This window comes from Sinohyriopsis cumingii, chromosome 10, assembly GCF_028554795.1.
Source record: "Sinohyriopsis cumingii isolate HCF-2022 chromosome 10, ASM2855479v2, whole genome shotgun sequence".
NCBI lineage: Eukaryota > Metazoa > Mollusca > Bivalvia > Unionida > Unionidae > Sinohyriopsis > Sinohyriopsis cumingii.
Window position 1 is genome coordinate 35,236,154 of NC_142970.1, and position 12,967 is coordinate 35,249,120.

The 12,967-nt window shown below is 36.3% G+C and overlaps 1 protein-coding gene across 1 annotated transcript in view; it reads right to left on the minus strand.

Annotated features, from left to right (window-relative positions):
* Positions 1–5,932, minus strand: part of LOC149789867 (uncharacterized) — a 45,589-nt gene extending 39,657 nt beyond the window's left edge. The window contains exon 1 of the mRNA XM_089971861.1: positions 5,811–5,932. The gene's annotated coding sequence lies outside the window, so the exon portion shown is untranslated. The remainder of the gene's footprint in view (positions 1–5,810) is intronic.
* Positions 5,933–12,967: the final 7,035 nt, after the last annotated feature.

Sequence of the window (12,967 nt, forward strand, 5' to 3'; positions counted from 1 at the left end):
ACTTTTTCCCGACTTCCCGGTAGCGTGGGAACCCTGTGTATGACTTTTACTATAGTATTGTCAGGCTCTTTATTCTTTATGTGTAGGAGCATTTCCTAAAAGCATTCCTGTAGCAGCAGAAAGAAAATCTGATTCGGATTGGATCCAAGCTATGGAGGGGTAATACCACCATAATTCTATGCATGTATTTTCTATTCATCCTTAATGCATTATTGTAATTGGCTGCTTGCAAGTGCTACTTTTATAATTCTGTCTATATTCATTGATGCAAACTGTACATGGCAGTTTACAAGTACCACTTTCCTTTTGCATTATTGCAAACGGCTGCTTGCAAGGGATACATTCCTAATTCTAGTCATGAATTTTCTATTCTTCATTGATGCAAGCTGTAAATGGCATGCACAAGTTCCTTTGATCTACTTTCCTTCTGCATCATTGTATCTTGCAGTCTGCCAGCAGTTGAATTCATTCTGAAGTTTGTTGTATGGCAAATGATATGTCAGTTATTACAAATTTTAATATTATATTTATAAACTTGCTATAACACAAGTTACATCGTTCCAACTGTTAATTTTATTCTGCATTGCACAGATTTTGCCTTTGCAACACCATAACTTCAAAATGTTCTCATAGTCCATTCTTTAATACAGACTGCACCTTCTAAAATCATGATTATAATGTAGCATCAATCATATTGCAAGTTAGCATCAGGGAAGTTAGCATAAAATAATGTGTCATTATGACAACAGATGGTGCTTGACACATCAATTTCTCACAATAGGACTACTCCCCTGACCCTATCAACTAGAGGCTATACCACTTTACGGCATCTTTGGGTGTTTTATTTTAAAATATCATTCGAGTTATATTGCTGTATTACAGTCAGCTGCTTTCCCAGGGTATTAACATTCAGAAGGGAGGTGGCCTGCAAGAAGCATAAAATAAATGTATCAAACTATATACAATTAGAAGTATACACACTGTTACGTTTCTGCTGACCCTTCCCACCACATTTTTATTTGGACATTTTGTGGGTGTAAATTACCTTTACCACACGATGGCAGAATATGGGTAGCCACTTACAAGTAAGGTTTAAGGTCCTACTTTGTTTATATGTTCCCATTCACAACTTTATCAATTTAAAGCATGTTTATTATTTTATAATACTGCTGTACAATTCTGCATTTTGTATCAGTAATGACCTCATAAGGTCTGAGCAAATTGCAGATAACTGCACCTCAAAGCCGTGCTTTCTCTTTCTTGTCTATTCACATGAGAGAGAAAGAAAGATTCATAAGAAAGTTTCTTCACAGAATAATAGAAACCAGTAGCAAATTTCTGACTGCAGTTGTAAGATATCTGAGCAGAAAGAAACAGCTACTTTATAAGCATGCAATACAGTTTAATGTGAGTTACAGGCCTTTATGTACTATATTACTCAGAGAAGACACAAGACTAGGTTTCAAAAATTGAAGCCACACAAGTACCAGTTTGTTACTTTGTGAAAAATGGGGTCATTATGAGCATATGGAAACCACCTGATGTACTTGCAAGTGATGAGTGGTCAGTGAGCAATCAAACTGCTGTTCCTAAGTTGTAAAGCCAGAAAATTCATAGTCTAGTCCATAAAACTTCTTAAGCTGGTCAATTAGTTGTATCACAAGATCATGATTCTTTTTTAATGGACAAAAATTAAAAGTGATGTTTATAAGTACTGTATATCTTGTCAAACTTGCCAAATGGTAGGAAATCCCAATCAGATGATAGCTAAGGCACATCAGTCATCTGCAACATATCCCTGCATTTGACCATTTCATAAGCCAATTAGCCAAAAAATGGAAGACTGTCAGTTTCTTACCTAATACCAAGTCAGGCAAATAATAATTGTTGACCTTAATGTGTGCGTCCACAAAATTTCCATTGGCTATTTCATTGAAGAATATTAAAAATTTAAAGGAAAAGCTATTCTAAATGATTTTGCAGTGTTTTTAATGCTTGTTTGCTTCCCCAAATCTGTCCAGTTTGATCTATGGTCAAATTTTGTGTTTGAATATTTCCAACAAATTTAAGGCATGAATTAGATATCCAAAAGTTTGATTTTTCTGCCTATCACCCAGAAAGTCATTGGGCTACCACAAGACTGTCCAAAAACACTCTCACCTACACAGGATACATGTGTACAATTGTATTGAATGAAACATGAAAAAAGACAGTGATCAGTAAAATTCTGCATTGTATACATATAGAGTAATATCAGTAGAGTTTGTTCCCTTGTTGATACCTGCTGAAGGAAAGACCCTCAGACTGTCACACAACACATTCAATGACCCAGGATACATGTATACAATTGCAATAACTTATTGATATATAAAGCTGTACTGATTAATTGGCCACACTCATAATCAGGCCGATTATTGGAACAATCGGTATAATCGGTATCGGCTGAAATAATCACTGCCGATATAAACAAATTTCCAAAATATAAATTTAATCATTGTTGTTGTTGTTGTTGTAGGGTTTAACGCCATTTTTCAGCACATGATAGGCTATACATGGCGGTCAGTATTAATGGTGGGGGAAGAACCCGGGGAAAACCCCGGAAAGAACCACCGACCCATAAGAAGCTACTGGCAAGCTTTCTCACACACCCACATTGGCTGAATCCGAGACTCGAACCCACGCAGAGGTGAGATGGCAGTGATCCGTAACGGTGAGCGCTTTAGACCACTCATCCACTCGAAATTTAATCATAACAGTCATCTTAACATGGCTTGAATTTTAAATCAGAATTAAACAGTGGAAATTAAGGAATAAACATTTGATTTGGGGGTTAATTGAAAGATTTTTGTTGTTGTTGTTCTAGGGTTTAACGCCATTTTTCAGCACAAGATAGGCTATACATGGCGGACTGTATAACTAGTGGAGGAAGAACACTGGAAAACCCACTGACCCACCAGAAATTACTTTAATTGAAAGACAGTATATTCTTAAAAGTAAATACTTTTTAACACGCTTGCTGTCAACTACTGCTGATTGTCTGCTCACAACAAATTATCAATACCATGCATGCACTCTCATCCCAATGACAGCAGCCAACCAGCCAATGAGGCCTCGTGTGGCTGTTGAACTTCCAGCATACACATTACAGGGATGGTCCTAGCTTTTAAAAAGTTGTCGCCAAGCAAAATCACCAATCTCAATCTTTTGTTGCCAATTTTCAAAAAATGTCACCAAAATAAGTAGTGAATATTTTTCCAAGACTATTAATGTAATAGGCAATGAAAATTGAAAAAGATGGGATAGTTATTACTTTATTGACAACAAGCAATACAGCCATAATATTACAAAATAAATCATTACATGACTGTTTTGCACTTCCATGGTCTTTGCATTGCACATCACCGTTAGTGCATAAGTATAACTGTTGTCACCTGAAATAAATGCATTATCAAATATATATACTTTCCTTCAGCGACGTATAATGCGAACGTTGATTTCATGCATTGAGGAATTCAATGCCCTCCCCACCCCTTTTATGGCTAGCTTCACAAAGTACATCTCTATCAACCAGGAGTTCAGAAACATATTTTTGCCGCGCTTTACATGCTTTGCTTGTTAGTGAACTGCTTCCTAAATCCCAGGAATGATCACTGAATGCTGTAGATTTTATCTCGACAAGCAAATTATGATCTCCATTCCCACCAATGAAACTTACACAAGTCAACTTGACCTAACATTACTGTACCATATAAATAAGCATTAAATTAAAATCATTAAATTAAAAGGAATGAAAAAACATATCAGAAAGTATATGTGCCCAAAAAAAACTAATTCGGAATAAATATTTTATTTAGTAAAGAGTTTTATTTGCATATATGAGTTAACAATAAGAAATAAGGGGGATATAAAATGTGGGAAATAGTTATCACATGTATGGTAGCTTGAGACCAAATCTGAGCTGTTAACATAAATACACACTCATTTTAGGCATTGTTAGTTTTAACAAAAATAGGGCATGGTTTACTTGTCAGTCAAATGCTAGTGCTTTCACTAACTGTAGAACAGGTGGTTTCTTGAAATAATTGGTCTCATAATCGGTATCGGCAATTTTAATAATCGGCTATACGTGGTATCGGCATAATTGGCAAAAAGTGACATCAGTACAGCTTTATTGATAGATGCAAGTTTTAGTGCATTCTCTCTCTCTCTCTGATCATAGATATTTCTAACAAAACTACTTTTATATGACAAAGTGCTGCACACTTAGTAAGTTGGAATCATGCGTAATTACATTAATATTTCAAAAATGCTCTAAAAGTTTTATTAAAAATCTTTAATGACAAAGAGCTGCAGATTGATTAGAACCCAAGGGTGCTATATTTATATTTTTAAAATTCTTAAACCAATTTATTATTTTAATTGGTTTGATAATGGTTAAGAATTGCAGATAAATAAAAGCCAAATCTCCCGTAACATTAGGTCTTTTGTCTCTGATTACTGACACTATTAGAGACACGAGTATTAAAGTATGCAAACCAGTTTTAATGTTGTAAAAAAAAAACTACATTCAAAGGTTGAGATTCTGTACATTAACAATGCAAATTAAGTATTGGACTACAATCATGCACTAAATCTAATACTTCTAATCATAAGTAAACATTGTTATCATGATATGAACATGAATTTCCACAATTTGATTATTTCAGCTTTTGCGACAAAATGTGTTCCACTATGAAGACAATGATAAAAATAAGAAAACCTTTAGGAATGCTCAATTCTTTTAAATGTCATTTTACCTATAAACGTTTTTTTTATGTGTTATTAACTTTTTTTATGTGTTATTGATGTTGTTCTGAAATATATTATTTTCATCAGAGCTTAGGTACAATAGTATCACAGAAAAAGATAGGCATCAGTGAGATTTGCTGAAATTGGTGGCGTACTGTACTACTATCTTTATAACCAGGGGTCGTCGATGAAAGCTTGTTAAAAAGAGTACAAGGGAATATATCATTGTCATTCTAATCTGTACTTTGTTAAATTAACTAATATTTCCAAAGTAATGAGAGATATCACAAAGAAGTAGATTTCTTAAAAGATGAAAGTAATTTACTTAAAGTGCAGCAATACTGGGGTTAAAGAACAGGAACCACCCTGCTGTGGTGTATGTTTTTGTTTTCGTAAGGTGCTATATAAATCACTTAGATCTTCAAGAAAGCACATGGTTTTGTATCAATTTTGTAGCTGGCAAACTGTAAGATACAATGGCACAGCAGGAAAGTAGATCTAAGCACCTGTAAGCATGACTAGAGTTAAGAATGTAGCACTTGCAACTTGCAAGTAGCCATTTACAATAATGCAGAAGGAAAGCAGCACTTGCAAACTGCCAATGTACAGTTTGCATCAGTGAAGAATACAATATACATGGAAAGGATTTTGAACGTAGCACCTGAAAGAAAAGCAGACATTTACAATAATGCATCAAGGAAGACTAAAAAATACTAGTCCCACAATGTAAGACATAGTCACATAGCACTAGTTGTTTTTGTTTTAGTAACATCCCCCCCACCCACCCAACAAAAATATCTGGTAATGTGTCTTACGTTGTTAGTCCTACAATGTAAGACAGCACATGCTGGTTTTGTTTTAGTGCTGACGCCCAAAACATAAATATCAGCATGAAGGTCTTACATGTAGTCCTGACTATTACGTTGTATGACGAAGAAAAATACATGCATAGAATTATGGTGGTATTACCCCTCCATACCAAGCTGGTATCTGCAAAACTAAACTATAGTCTTAACGTTTACCTTTACAATTTGATAGTCACAGTAATATTGTAGCAATGACAACGTGGTATATAGTCAAATCACTGGTGGAAAAGAAATAGAAATAACGTTGATTAACCTTCTTCCTTGAAGTTGGGCGACAATATGGATAATATCATTTTTTGGAGAACTTTAATGCACAAACTTGAGTTTCAAATTGCAGTATTCTTTCTTAAGAAGACGCATTGTGTAAAGTAGTATCAAGTTAAATTTCATGCTGTCTTTTTTGTTGTCTCTTTCTTTCTTTCTCTCTTTTGAAATTTTAAAATTGTTTGTATGCTTCTCATTGATATACGGTTGTTTCTGCCTCACACCATAAATTAAGATATAAAACATTCTAATTTGAATTTTGTCGGCACTGATGGGGGGGGGGGGGGCGGGCGGAAAGATCGTTAAAATTTGTTATCTTAAACGATACAAGTAATATTGCATTGTTCCAGATTTCATACTGTACGTGTTTTACATTTTGCGTACAAAGGGGATCGAGGAAAGCAATATATATACATTAACCTTACATCTAAAGCCTATAACAATATTACTTGCTAAAGAACACGCACCAGCCAGCCTATGTCCTTATCAGATCGTTCCTCCATTTTACGGCGCCATTAGACAAACACACTGACCTAGTATGATCTCTATCACTTAACAGGCTAGCTTTGGGAACTATTTACAAAGTCAGCAAAGATACTTTGCTACAATATTTACAAATTTACAAAACTTGACATGACTATTTCAACATGAATAAAAGCTTGAAATGTTGGTTTTTTATGTGAACTTGTTGTTGATGCAGACAAATATATTTTTTATTGACCCAGAAATAGATGAGCCATTCTGCCATCTGTCATTTTATGTGACCGCAAGTTATATATCCCAGATAGTTCATTGTTATAGTAGTAATTATAGGTTATTCGGTGATTTGTTACGTGTTTAGGCTCTCATAAACAGTAACAAAGAAAAACTGAAAACAACAAGCTTAGTAAAATTTAACAAATAATTGATTTTCCTGGAAAATCAAGGTAACAATGAAAAACAAAACTTACGGTTTTAAAAATTAAATCCAAAAATAATCCAAGAATACTCCAAGAAGAATGAAAATTATTAGTCCTAGTAATATAATGTTCTAATGAATCTGAGTTTGAATCCAGACGAAAATTCAAAATGGAAGGCGATGATGTATGATATAGCCTTTATATTACGGATGTGTCTACAGTTCTTTGTGAATCACAGAAGATAATATTCCAGTCTTTCATTCAAATAAAATTTCAAGAAATGTCTTTATCCAAGAATTTTGTATGATCACTCAAATATTTCCAGGAAAAAGAATAAATAATTACATAAAATAAAATTTCGACTCAACTGGTCAAAACAAACACCTTTCAGTGTTGAAGGTAAAACGCACAACTAAATTCTCTATAGACAAAGGTTATACTGTCTACCTAAGACGCAAAATAGATACCAGTATGAGGGTCACGTGATCACTTTCCAGACCAAGGTAGAAGCTATTTACATGTCTAAGGTCACGTATTCCAGTACAGCCTCGATCTCACTCTATGTATCCCACAATTTAAAAAAAAAAAAGTTATTTACTCAACTGTAACTAATTTTGAATCAAGGTCAGAAACTACGTCAGCATTAGGATTTTACGACTAAACGGTCAGGTCAAACTAATTTCTGGAAAATATAAAATTCCAGTAAACAAAATTACATTACTTTAACATATAATGAAATGAAGAAAGAAAAACTTACAAACAGACAATTAAATTTAATCAAATATAAATTAAATCAAATATACATAACACTTTCCCTCATAACGAAAAAGAAAGATTTATATTATAAAGCTTTCTTTTTACCATCGATTAATTATGCATGAGGTTTAAAAGAACTCTTATAAATTATACAAAGTGTACATAAAATAATATATTTCTATACACAGGAAAGTGCATCAGTAGTAAGTAGGGATACTAGACGTACAATGGGAATTAGCATTACAGACCCCCCTGGGTCAATATACGTACAAGGGAAATTTAACATGGCGAAAAATCGTGGGTCAATATACGTACAAAGGGAATTTAACATGGCGAAAAATCGTGGGTCAATATACGTACAAGGGGAATTTAACATGGGATTTTTTTTGTTAAATATGGGATTTTTTTTTTAAATTTAATAAGGGGTAGGCAATTGAAATGTCATTCTCTTTTCGAGAAATATGGCTGGCCCTGAAAAGGGCCTTTGGGTTTATGTTAATGTATCCATTAACATAAAGGGCACTGCATTGGTCTTCTTCTTGTCCTTAGGCTGCGTCTCACTGTTGGCTCGTAAATCAGCACTCTTTTGAGGCATCCTTGTCTTTCTACGTAGATCCTACGTATCCACAGACTTGTGTTTGTCCTGTGGACAACGGTCCACTTGGATCGGACATACATGAGCATGTCCGTCCTAAACATCATGGAAGACACAAGCGTAGAAGATTGCACATCGGTCCACATCTTGAAGCGACGAGAACAGGTGAATCAATGCAGTGAACTGCGCTTATTTATAGGTAGAGGAAGGATTGAAACGGATTGAGTTCATTCACCAATCCGAACACGCATTACAAAATTCAGTCAGCCCTCATCCAATCCGAAGAGAGTAGTCTGTGACGTCACGTGGTCTATATAGATTCGCTAGCGCTTGTGTACAGTCAATCTATGCGACAGTGATTCAACATGACGGAAACTCAGAAAACGATCCATTGGGGTGCACCAGCAGGGGAGACCGCCCAAGGGAACCCGGACTTACTTTCAGAAGAGGTGAATTGGGATTTTGTGGATTTTCTCTCCTCGCAAGAATTTGTTCCGGAACCTTCGTTACCTTCTTCATTACCGCAAGTGGAGAATTTTAGACAGAGACAGAAAGAAGAATTGGAGAAATTTATACAACGACAAAAGGAAGCGGAACAAGCTTTTCTCCTACAGCAGCAAGAAGAAGAGGTAAGAAAAAAACAACAACAACAACAAGAAGTAGCAGCAAAGAAACAAGAGGGTGAAAATCAAACGGTCACGTTAGTAGTTAAGTGGGCCACTTTACCGTCAATGGGAATTAGCATTACAAGACCCCTTGGGCACCTCTAGCGTCAAGGGAAATTTAACATGGAGAAAAATCGTGGGCAACTCTAGGGACAATGGGAATTTAAAATAGAGTTTGGGTCTGTCTAGGGACAAGGGAAATTAACATGGGGAATAGAGTTTGTGCTTTTGGGATTTTTTTTTTTTTTAAAAAGTTTTTTTTAAATTTAAATTTAAATTTAAAAAAAGGGGTAGGCAATGGAAAGGCTATCTCTTTTCGAGAAATATGGCTGGCCCCTGAAAAGGGCCTCTGGGTTTTCTTCTGCTTCTAGTTTCTTCTTTTTCTCCACCAAGTTCTTATTTTATCTCCAACACTCTTTCTCTTCTTTTCTTTCTTTTTTTTCTCCTGCTCTTCTTTCTTCTTCTCTTCCTCCTCTTCTTTCTTCCTCTTCTCATTTTCTTCTTCTTTTTCAATCTTTTCGTTCCATTTGCTTATTCTTATTCTTTCCTCTTCATCCTCCTTCTCCTCCTTTATCTCTTTCATGACACCACTAATCTTGTCCTTTACCTTTTTTAAGTTATTAATTTCCATCTTTACACGATGGGGACTATAGGAATAATGGTCTTCAACCAGTCTTATCAACATCTGCTCCATCATTCCTAAGTTGTCTAAAACGTCTTGTAATGTTTGTATTTTGTCTATCTGGTTAGAAGCCATCTTCTTTTTTTATTCTTTGCAGAATGGTTTGAACGACGAATACTGTGGGTTCTTATACTTAAAGCGCGTACGTGAAGGAAAACATCCCCATAAAACGTAAAATTGATCTTACCTAGATCATGACCAAACAAAGCGGGGACGTGAAGGAAAACATCCCCTACTTTTTCATTTCATATAATAAAACCCAAACTATACTCTCCACATACGCTAAGAAACAATAAACAAATCCATAATCTACTATCCACGCAATCGTACGTGAGCGGGTACAAACACAAACACACAAACACAAACACACAAACAAATACGCTAAGAAACAATAAACAAAATCCATAATCTACTATCCTCACAATCGTACGTGAGCGCTTACAAAACCCAAACTATACTCTTCACATACGCTAAGAAACAATAAGCAAATCCATAATCTACTATCCACACAATCGTACGTGAGCGGGTACAAACACAAACACACAAACACAAACACACAAACAAATACGCTAAGAAACAATAAACAAATCCATAATCTACTATCCACACAATCGTACGTGAGCGGTTACAAAACCCAAACTATACTCTCCACATACGCTAAGAAACAATAAACAAAATCCATAATCTACTATCCACACAATCGTACGTGAGCGCTTACAGAACCCTAACTATACTCTTCACCTACGCTAAGAAACAATAAAGAAACCCATAATCTACTATTCCCACAAACATACCTTAGCTCTTACAAGCACCAACACACAAACACATACCCTCACACTATCTTAAAAAAGAGTTAGTGTTTATATTCACACTACTCTACCTACACACATTGGCAAATCGATCGTTATTTCTTTTCTAGAGTATTGGGTAGCCCTGAAAAGGGCTGTTTTTTTGGAACTTCATGGACACCTGGTTAATGGTGGCATCTTCCAGGCCTGGCGCCACATACACATCTTATCCCCCAGTTACTTTTTACTTTTTTGGGGGAGAGAGCAGAGGCAGGATATGTCGCTTCAGAATCCCAATTTTCGCTCTCTGGGATTCTGAAATTTATTCTTCTTCTCTTCTTTTCCTTCTCCTCCTCTTCTTTGTTTCTTCTCTCCTCCTCTTTGTATCTTCTTTCCTCTTCTTCTTTATATCTTCTCTCCTCCTCTTCTTTTGTTCTTCTTTCCTCCTCCTCTCTTATCCTTCCCTCCTCCACAATGGCTTCCGCGGCCAGTTCATTCAACAGGCGCCTGGCATATTCCAGATGCACATGAAGTTCCAACAGTTTAGACAGTCTCGTGTTCATTTTTGGTGTTTATCAATCAACAAGGGTAGCTAGACTGCCCAGCGAGTTTCAATTTATAGTGAAAGCGCGGACGTGAAGGAAAACATCCCCCTAAAAAACATAAAATTGATGTTACCTACATCATGACCAAAAACATCAACGCGCGGACCTAAAAGAAACACTCACTCACTTTTTTATGCTACCCATCACTATTTTAATTTTTTTTATAAATCACTTCATTAGACTATCCACATACGCAAAGCAATCCAATCTAACTCCAAATATACACCTCAAACACCAAAAAAAAAAACATGATTTTAATCTACTATTCATACCAACTTACTTAAGCACTTACTAACACACAAACACATACCCTCACATTTTTTAAAAAAGAGTTAGTGTTTATTTTCACACTACTCTACCTACACACATTGGCAAATCGATCGTTATTTCTTTTCTAGAGTATTGGGGTAGCCCTGAAAAGGGCTGTTTTTTTTTTGTTTGCTATGGCATTCTTTTTTTAGTTTCTAAGAATGCAATGTCCTCTGAGGATAGACTTTCTGGCAATAGGTCTGCTTCTTCGGAAAGAAAAGAAGAACTCTTTGGTGTCGATACGGCAATCGACAAAGCCTCTGTCAGGTTCAGGTTGCTGCTGCTGCTCTTGTTGTTGTTGTTGCTGCTGTCTCTGAAGTCTGTACTTCTCTGTCCATTCTTCTTTTTCCCTGTTCATTTCTTCTCTGAAGAGCTCTTCTATCAGGTCTTCAGTGATTTTTAACATTCTCACATTCTCTATTTCTTCTGGCTTCGGTATCAGACTGTGTCTGACCCTATGCAAATTCACGTAGGCTTCGTTGAGTTTAGCTAGTTTGGAGCACATCTTCTTAGGAGGATGAGTCGACAATGGATGGTTAGACTGGAAACAACCCGGTTCTTAAAGTCAAAGCGCGGACGTGAAGGAAAACATCCCCCACACGGTTTTTGAGTCGCAACGTTTAGTGAGTGTCATGAGAGGGATAGTAAGAAATGAAAGAGCATCAATCCAACATTCTTATAGCTAAACAAAAGACAAAGGCATTTTTTTCAAAACAACATTTTTTATTCAGAAATCACTTAACACTAAACAACAACTCTAACATTTTTAACAATAATCCAACAATATAACATCAAACAATTTTTTTCAAAACACAACAGTTTTTATTCAAAAATCACTTAACACTAAACAACAAGAACTCTAACATTTTTTAACAACAATGCAACACTAAAAGTTTCTCCATTAGGTAAAGAGGGATAACAGTCTTCCATGGTTTCTAGTAATCTAGGATGACTTCTCTCAAACTGTTGATTTCTATGGTATTATCGAATTCTGCATACAGCATGACGTTCACCGTTTCATCAGGGTCTCGGTCTTTAAACTGAATTTCCACACGAATCTGGCCGGATTTTGTAGCGTGGAAATGTCCCTCGTCGCTGCTTGGTCTGGAGTGAAATCGAAAGCCCACAAAGCGTAGCCTCCTGCATAATCCTCGTACGTAATACCGTGACTGGTATTGGTTCCTAACTGTCCGGTGGCTTCGTACAGGGACAAGTACGATCTCAAGTAATTCTTCTTGGTAAAGTCAGGTTCGAAAGGTCGGGTACACAAGGTCTTGCCATCGCGACTGACTTCGATTTTGGACACGCCAAAGTGTTGAAAGTAGAAAGGATTTTTTTCGGCAGCTCCGTTGAAGGCTGTATTCTCGACGATACCAACGATCAAACGTTTGGGTAACTGTCCTTGGAACAGATGATCTTCGATCATGGATCGCTGTCCCTTGGGAATGGTGAAGGTTTTCACTTCCACGCGTCGTATGGGATGCTTGGCAGTCGTTCTACTCAACGTCTGACTGATGTCGTTTCCCACTTTAGGTAACACTTCCACACGGCGTACGTAGAGTCTGGCTTCTAGGATTTTGGTTTTGTAACCGTCACTGTCAGCCATCAAATGGAAAGCGGCACTGCTACGATTCAGTCTCAGACGGACATCCACCCCGTTCAGCAAATACTTTTCTTGCAACCACATGTCCAAATGCAAACGATCCATCAGTTCTAAACTTGTGTCGGCTCCCGTGATTCTCTTTCTTCG